This window comes from Lichenostomus cassidix, chromosome 2, assembly GCF_008360975.1.
Source record: "Lichenostomus cassidix isolate B80296 chromosome 2, HeHo_3.0, whole genome shotgun sequence".
NCBI classification, from domain to species: domain Eukaryota; kingdom Metazoa; phylum Chordata; class Aves; order Passeriformes; family Meliphagidae; genus Lichenostomus; species Lichenostomus cassidix.
The window spans coordinates 66,503,254-66,512,147 of NC_139482.1; positions in this window are offsets into that span (position 1 = coordinate 66,503,254).

The following is an 8,894-nucleotide window of genomic DNA, read 5'->3' on the forward strand; positions in this document are numbered from 1 at the left end:
ATCATCTCCTCCCTCCAAAAAAAAAGTAATTAAAAAAGTTACACAAGCTACTGTTGTTTCTTCTCTCCCAAAGCAAGTACAAGTTCTGAATATGCCTTTATGTTTTCAAAGAAGTGGTCAACTTGAAAATAAAATTTAAAAGATTTGAAAGAAAGAGGAGCATAGAAGTACTTTGAAAATCAAGAATTGAGACAGCTACTGACTTAGTGATGGGCAATATTTTGAGGTCTGAGAAGCTTAAGATTGGCTCTTCGAGAAGAATGTGTTCTGTTCTGCAAAGATGAGTTAAAAAGAGGAAAAAGAAAGGAACTGATGAGGAGCCCTTTGAGGCCAGTACGTCACTGAAGATGAGACAGGACCTTTGCTGACCCTTTAGGCTGTTTGCTGGGAGGGAACTCAAACACTTCCTGTTAAGAGATAAGGTTTAGAGAATCATCACCAAACAGCTGCATTGAAATGCTGCTAATAATACAGCATTCTGCTTTCCTGGGGTGGTTTAAAAGCTTGCCATATTTTTATTGGGCTTTCCAATGATGTCAGTTTGAGGCAGGGCTTAGGCAAGTAATTACTAAAGGGTGAGTCTAAAAAGGGTATAATTACTGAAGGGAGTGTCTGATGTGGGAAAGTGGCATTCCAGCTGGAAGGAGAGATGGGCTTGTCTCTGCTGGGTCCCAATGAACTCTCAGATACCACATGAGTATTCCCAGCCCCATGAAGTCAGTTACATCCATGCAATGCTCCTGACCTCAGTTATTCTTTAGCAATTACTTGGGCAGCAGCAATTTGATGTCCAGCGCTGTTTGCTGTCACCGTGCTGGGAATGCAAACACATCTTGAACCCGTAAGATACGTAACCCTTGAGTTATTGCATCAGGCAGTGGTTGCAAAACAGACAATTGCTGACTTCAGTAAGGTTGCATGGGTGTAACTGAGAATAAAATTTGGCCCATAGCATTGGGAAGGGTTTCACCGTAGCTTGCAGGAGGGATGGGGAGGAATCCTCCTTTTGAAATGGAAACACTACATCCTCTGCTGTCCATCTTCTGCCCACAAGAGTTGCTCATCCTCCTCTTACAAATTAGAGGAATTCCAGGTGTCACCCTGTGCATCCATTCTCCTTTAAACCACTCCTTCACACTCACCTCTCCCAAAATGCTGACAAGCTATTAAATTGGCCTGTAAATAGTGTGTACCAAAACTCCCTTGTAGCCCTGAACTGTGTAGCTGCTCCTACACCCATGCCCATTGAGCCATTTCCTTCATTCAGCTTTTGGGTCTTGCCAATAGCGAAGCCTGGAAGAGCTCTGCAGCTTTTTCTCTCCAACAAGGCATTGCAGTCAAACTGCCCAAAACTGTGCAGCCACAAGACAGTGAGCATCACAGCCTCATCCAAAGCACAAGCAGCTCAATCTCCTTGTCTGGTGCAGCCTGATGAACCCTGCCAGATCCAACAGCCTGGGAGCCACTCAGTGATGCAAGGATAGAGCTACCCTGGAAGTAAAACCACTCCTAACAAGCTACAGCTTTGACATGCCTGCTCTTAGCTGCCTTCCCACATGAATCTCTGTGTTTTTTGCCTGTACCACCCTTCAAATACAAAGCAAACTCCCAGAAGGGATCACCCACTGGAGGTTTTTGCTAGAGCTGCTCTGTTGGTCTGGGAGCTTCAATCTCTTCGCAGCCCTGGCTAACAGAACTCTGAGTTAGCAAAAAGCATCAGCAAAGAGCTGGCTTAAGTCTGAAAGGGCTGTTATGGTGCACTGACATCCTAAAGGCAGGCATGGTGAGATCACAGCACACACCAATCAGCAACTCTATAAACTCTGCACCTTCACATTGGAGGATTTCAGTTGTGTCATTTTTCTCGCTCACTTCTCCCCTTTCAGTACAAAACCATAGGTTCTCCTGGCTGCCCTACCTGTAACAGCTACCTTCAGGATTTGATCAAAATGCACTTGACTTGCATTAAAGCCTTGCCACCAAACAGATTTAATTTCTCTTAGCTCCCATCCCTAACACTTCACCATCCCAGCCAGCACAAAGCAAGAGAACATCACATCACTCAGCCTCACCAATTGTCAAAAAGTTGTACTCATTAAACACCTCCCAGAGCAATACACAGAGCTACAGAAACAACACCAACATTGTTGAAATATTTAATTCATTTCCAAGTCACAGAATATTTTGAGTTGGAAGGCACCCACAAGGATCATTGAGTCCAACTCTTAAGTGAATTGTCCATGCAGGGATTGATCCCACAACCTTGGTGTTATTTAGCCCCATGCTGTGACCAACTGAGCTAATCTCAGGCTATTAATCCCATACAAACTGCAATCCTTTAATTCTGCACAGCACAACCTGTAGGCAGCCACAGGGCACTTAATGTAATTGATGGGCTTCCTATAAAAGGGCCTGGCTGGTCACAGGAAGCCAACATCTCATTTCTGTTTATTGAAGATGAAATCACTTTGCAGTCGCATCTGTGGGCATTGCTACTGGTTTCCCCACATAAAAAAAAAAATTACAAGAGAGTGTTCCTGATTTACCTGTGGGAGAGGAAATAGTCCATAAAATAAGTTTGACAGGGACTTGCCAGGATCTTGGGAAAGTTTCACATTGAAATACTTGGAAAGCCAACACTGGAGGCAAGTTCAAATTGGTTTTTGACTCCTTTACGCAATAACAAATTTTGTCTGTCTTTTCTTCACTCTCAAATAAATAAATAGTTCAGTTACAGCCTGGAGCTTGTTCAACTTTGAGGAAAGACCAGGGCTGGCTTTTCTCTCCACCATGTGTATAATGTTGAATGACATCTTAATGCAATCATTTTGGACAGTTGAAAAGAGTTCTTCACAAAAAGGGTATTTTCTTAGTTGTCAGGGCTATAAGAAGTAATCCTTAGAAGCTCAAGAAAAATAAAAAAGCACACAATGGATTCTTCTGAACTCTTCTTTTAAATGCTTTTAAAACAACTTTGAAGGAACTATTCATTTTCGTCTCCTCCACCAACACTAATGTGCTAGAACAACAAAAAATGTGACATGATCAAGAAACCCCTTCATCATCTGCAAACCCTTCAGCCCCATTTTAAGCCAGCCTCAAAGTTTCATTTCCTTCAGTTGCACCAGGAGTTGAGCCTTGAGCAGGACTGAGCCCTTGGTCTGGTCCCTACCCATCCCCAATAGTGACTCGCACCCTGTGCTGCACCAATGCACCTGATGGCGTGGAGGCAAGTCACTGCAAATCTGCCACCTCAGCCACATACCCCCACAGGGAGTGGCTTTTCAAACAAGTCAAAACTGCCCTGAGAAGAGTGTCCAGCTCTCCCTGCTGTTCCTTTGTTCTTCTCCATCTGTTGCTGGTGCGTAGTCTACAGTGAAGGTGAGGAGGCCTGTTCACAGCCCAAAAAGACACAAGCTCATGCCCATCCAAGGACCACAGAATGAGAAACCTGTCACGGAGAGAGGACAAACAATTCCTTAAGTTTCTTTTCTAACCAGTAGAAAAAGGATGAAAAGCAACATCTTATGCCAAATACCAAATTAGCCTTTTTCTTTTAAACAGCATCAACCAGCAAACCCTCTGCTGACCATTTCTAGTCAGTATCAGCCTTCATCCCATCCTGCCAACTCTCAGCTCTCTGAGCTCTGTATATCCCAAATGCAAATCCTGGTATTCAAACCAAAATTGGTGCTCTTACCACCTCAGAGCAAACCTTACCCCAAACAACTCTACGCACTAAACCTCACGTGAGCACTCAATCCTTGCTAGATCCAGTGAGAAGCCTGCTTATCCAGCCCTCCCTGTCCAAACCTTGACTCCAACCTGCTCTGACTGGTTATAGGTCAACAGCAACCTTGTCCATATGGCAACTTTAACTTACAGACCATGCAAACACCAACCTGCACAGTAAAGAATCCAGAAAGATACTATGCCTTTTCAGAGTTGCTGTCCACATCCCTAATCAAAGCACTGGTGGCAAACCTGGAATATCTCCCCACTCAGAATTCAGCATCAAACATCTACTCAGACTTCACTAAGCTGCCCATCCTTAGTCTCATCCATCTTTCAGGCAACCCACAGCCATGGCTAGAGACAGAGAGGAGTGAACAGTTAATTTCATATCTGGATCCTGGAAGTACCACCGGGCTGATTCTGGACAGTTCCAGCTTGGCAAGCTGCTGGCTCCATCAGATCATGGGTGTAGATTGCAGAGCAAAGGGGCTGCAGAACCAGCTTTGTTTCTTGCTTGTTTAGGCACCAGCTGGTGCTGATCATACACCCCAGAATGATGTCTGGGGAATACTGGACTTTCCTGTTTCAGGGCAAGGCTAGAGTTGGAACTGGGGTTAACATTCAGAGCTAGAGGCAATAAAAGGCCAGGTTTACCCCCAGACCCTGATGTGTGGGAGGCTGCAGTCAGCTACAGAGAATCAGCCCTGGCTGAGTCTGGGAGGGGTGACAGCACAGAGCACAGGGCTTGTGTTCAGCTTCAAGGGTTGAGGCTCAGACTAGGCAAAGGGAGGAAAAGAATGCTCAAGAGCAGGATTGCCAAGTAAATGCTCTGAATCTCCAGAAGATAACTATGAATCAGGCTTTCTGTCCTCATGTCCTCATCACTGGCCTTCATGCCAACTCTTAGCCCAGCCCTAATGCCAGGAGAAGGGTCACTGCTCATCCTACATCCTGTTCTGCTGCAACCCCAGCCTGCTGTCTTTGAAAAAAAAAATTAAAAATTTTAAAAAAGGAAACAAGAAACACACAAAACCCCCAAGCAATACCTGCCAACTGCAAGTCCCACCCTCGTGGCCTTTGCTGCAGATGTGGATCTCTGGGCTAGATTAGAGAGATAGCCTTAAACCTATTGCTGCAGGCTAGGTCTAGCATTCACACTGCTGCTTAGGAGAGCTTACGGTTCCAGGCAGGCTGAAGAGGTTGGAGGCAGGTTGTTGCATGTCAGGAAGAAGGGCCAGGTTTTTTCTTATGTCAGTCCTTTGAAAATAAATAACCATGGTGGGGAGGTGGGGAAAAAAAAAAGAAAAAGAGCAGCTGTCAACAACTCAAACTGTGTTTAGGACTAGTGATTGTGGCAAAATGGTTGCTACATATTACATTATACAAAAGATGGGTATTTATGCCTGTGAATTTGGACAGCTGAAGAATGATATCCTTAATATTTTTTAGATTCTCACCGTGAGCCTTCATTATATGGACAGGGGGAAAGAAGTCTCCTTGGTGTTTGTCATGTGCCATCTAGAACCTCTTCCTAAACCCAGCATTAATACCATTGTTGCAGGCCTGGCGTGGCCCAGAACAAATTGTGTCCCTATGTCCTCAAGATATAAAACTTTGTCCAAGAAATACAAATTCAGGAGAAAAAACCAAATAAAATCTAAGTGTGTGTACAAATCCATCAAAATTTATAGAAAGTTAGGCAGATAACTGAAACATAATTAGCACTTTTCACATCTAAAGGGAGCCTTAGCACTTTCCAACACAGTCTGAGCATGAACTTACTTCTCCCTCTAGAGGATATGAAGATTAGCACGAGGAACATAAGGCTATGTCAAGATCAGGAAAGTAACGAGATGCTAAGGCAAAGGGTCAGCATTTTTGCTTTGAAAGTCTACTAGCAGTTTAGAAGAGCCAAAATTACAACTGTAAAAACAATGAGTCATTAAGTTATGTGTTTATTTTTACAGCAATGCCCTTGAAAGTTCAAAATAAATTCTGTGTTAACTTTCTGCCTTTAAACAGTCTGTGAAGCTGTTTACCAGGGAAGGTTTTAAAAGTTCATTGAGAGTGACAAAGCAGTTCCTTTAGGTCCACCTTCACTCACCAAGTATCAAAAAAATCCTTTTGTTTCTTTAGTGGGAAGAGGTGAAGACAGGCAGGTCCCCATAACCAAACAAGAGACCCCTAACACCCTTTCCCCCCCAGTGGTCCCCCATCATCCTGCAAGTGCACCCCAGGAAACAAGCCTAGGGTGAAGAGCACTCACAGACAAAGTACCCACCCTGTTCTCTGCCTCTGCATCATGTTTACAATATAAACTGGAGGTACAGTTTTGCAGGTGAAAACAGCTAGAGAGCCAGGTAAGTGATCTGGTGTTCTGGAATTCAACTCTCACAGCTCTTCATCAGCAGCTCCTCCACTACCTGTGACCAAAACCTGCAGGACACACTGCTCCTCGGAAAACATTGGCCTTGCTTCTTTTGTGTCTCAAAGGGCCACAGGTGTGACCCTTGCCTGAGCACACAGGCCAAAAGCCAGCATGCAGCCTGCCACAGCTCGTTGTGCATTGTTTAATCAAAATATTTCAGCATGGAAATCAAATCCCTCTGCGCAGACGCAGCCTTACAAAGCTGGTTTTACTGGCTTCATCACGGGGAAACTGAGTCGACAAAACTCCACCTTCCAATGCTTCTACTGCTACATATAATAAAATATATAGTGTGGAAAAAGCAACAAATTAGTACCAGCCTGGCACAGATCTCAGACCTGAGAGGAAGCCTAGTGCCAACTGCTCTGAGTGCAAATCAGCCATATGGCACTGCAGAGCTTCAGGGGGTGGGGGAGTGAACCCCACAAAAGTTCCATCACCTCACTTAGGAATGTTTTTGGAACTTAATATATATTATCTGCAGTATCTCCCTCGCAGTCCTCTCTCACTGAATCCCAGTGAATGACTGCAAAGACAGGACTACTTGGAAAGGCCCTGGAAGACAAGATTAATTGTTTTTGTACATTTTTATCTTTGATAGCGGAGTTGTAAATATTCCCACTCTACTTATTTAAGCTTTCTAATGTCACTAAATCTTCTGGCTGCAAATTCCCAAAAATGCAGTTTTCCAAGCATCTGACCTGTGCCTGAGAATTTGATGTCTTTCGTATGCTCATCCCATTCTAAAAAATTATATTTATATATATAAATATATAAATATATATATATATATATATATGGTTTTGTCTCCATTGGTTTTATACATAAAACTGGTGTTCCTGCCCTGGCAATGCTACTCTGTCTGCACAGTAGCCAGCAGCAGGACACATCATAAACATGCTGCCATGGCAAACGGTGGACCTTGTAGGATCCTCATCTCTGGGGCAAAATGAGTATAACTGAGTATCTGTGCTATTCTCAAGCCTTTTCTTTAGCACAGGATAGAAATCATGCCATCCCATCCTCATCCTCCCCAGCCCCAATCAGATTGGTGCCTTTTGGTAGTTATGTGTATCATTCTTCAACAGGCATTCTCTTGCTTTGAGGATCACCAGAAAGATGCTTCATGTCATGGCTGTGGCTCAAAAAGCTCCCCACCCACCCCATTCCTGTGCACTGCCTCACTTTAGTACGTGTCAGGCCTGCAATGGCCAGGACACATGAACTGCACTCACAGCCCACCCCAACAAGCCCACACCCCACTGCAACAACCATCTGCACTTGCACATGGGCTTTTCTGGTTATGCTTCACCTCAGGTCTCCTGCCAACCCCCTGACTACATAAACATGCCCTAGAGCAAACACCTGGGGCACGTAGCTCATGCTCTGCACAGACAGTCCTGCTGCACCTCACTGCGAGCAAGGTTCCAATCCAACATGAGAGACTCAGGACCACCTTCCTGCTACAGGACGGCTAGAGCTCGGCAAACTTGATCAGGCTGTGGAGTACAACCTGGAGGGAAGACAAGGGCATGTGGGCTGGGACATTTCCTCTTCCCTCAAGCACAGGTGATAGCAGCCTCCTTTCTCTGAAGTGTCTCCTCAGGTAAAGGAGGCAACCACCACCCTGTGGGACACACTCTGGCTCTGGGGCTGCCAGGCTCTTTGCCAAGAACTAGCACCTATCCCTGTCTTCAGAACAGCCAGACCCAAAGAGAAGGGTTGTCAGTTGTGTCTGACAACCCCCAGCTCACACTGATCAGCCATGCACCAGTTTCCTGGTGGAGTCATCCACTACTGAGCTACACAAAATAAAGCACATGAAGCTTTGCACTCACTTATGCTTATCCCACTTCACCAAAAACACCAAGATCTGACCAGTGCACAGCTTGTTCCTGGGGAAAGGCAACAACCTGGATGCAATTCCCCACTCCACTTACAACCCCTCAGCCATACACACACTTCCTGTTGCATCTACCTTCATGAATCACAGCTGCCATGGCAGATGCACACACCACAGCCCTGTCAGCCAGCAGGGAGAATCCCCAATCCAGTGGGACTGCAAGGACACAGTGCACAAAGCTTTGTTTCAGTCACCTTCAGCACTGCACCAGCCAGATTCAGGGCAGCCATCACTGAGGCCACTTCTGCCTGAATACGTCTCCATGTAAGCTCCCATGATGGCAAGGAAAAGCAGGAAATGAAGTGTCCATACTTCTATCAGCAGCTAAGCCCTTGGTGACCAGCACTTCCTCACCTCCGAATACAGATCTTGCAAATCCTCCTCCCTTCGCTACCAAGTCAGAGGAAAGGCTGGCCCCTCTCTTGCATCTGATGTCAGTTTCCAAAATGCACCTATTTCATCTCAGTGTCCCAACAAACATCCCCATTTGCTGAGTCTTGCTTCTCAACTGGCTCCAATAATACTGTACAGTTATATGCCATACTGTGTATGAGAGTGCCATCAGTCCCTGTGTGGATAGACAGAAAGGGGGCACAGAGAGAGAGAGATCTGGAAGCACTGATCAGCTCTTCTCTTCTTGTATTTCTAGTCAAAGGCATCAAAGAGGTTGTGAAGGTCAAAGTGGGGATTGCAGCCATGTGTGCAATTGGCCATCAACAGTGATGCAAGCAGGGAGGCAGCAAAGGCACAATGCCTGCAGGGTTATCCAGGGGGACTGTGACAGCCTGCAGAAGACAGCTAGCTCAATTTGCCTCCACACTGTGAAGA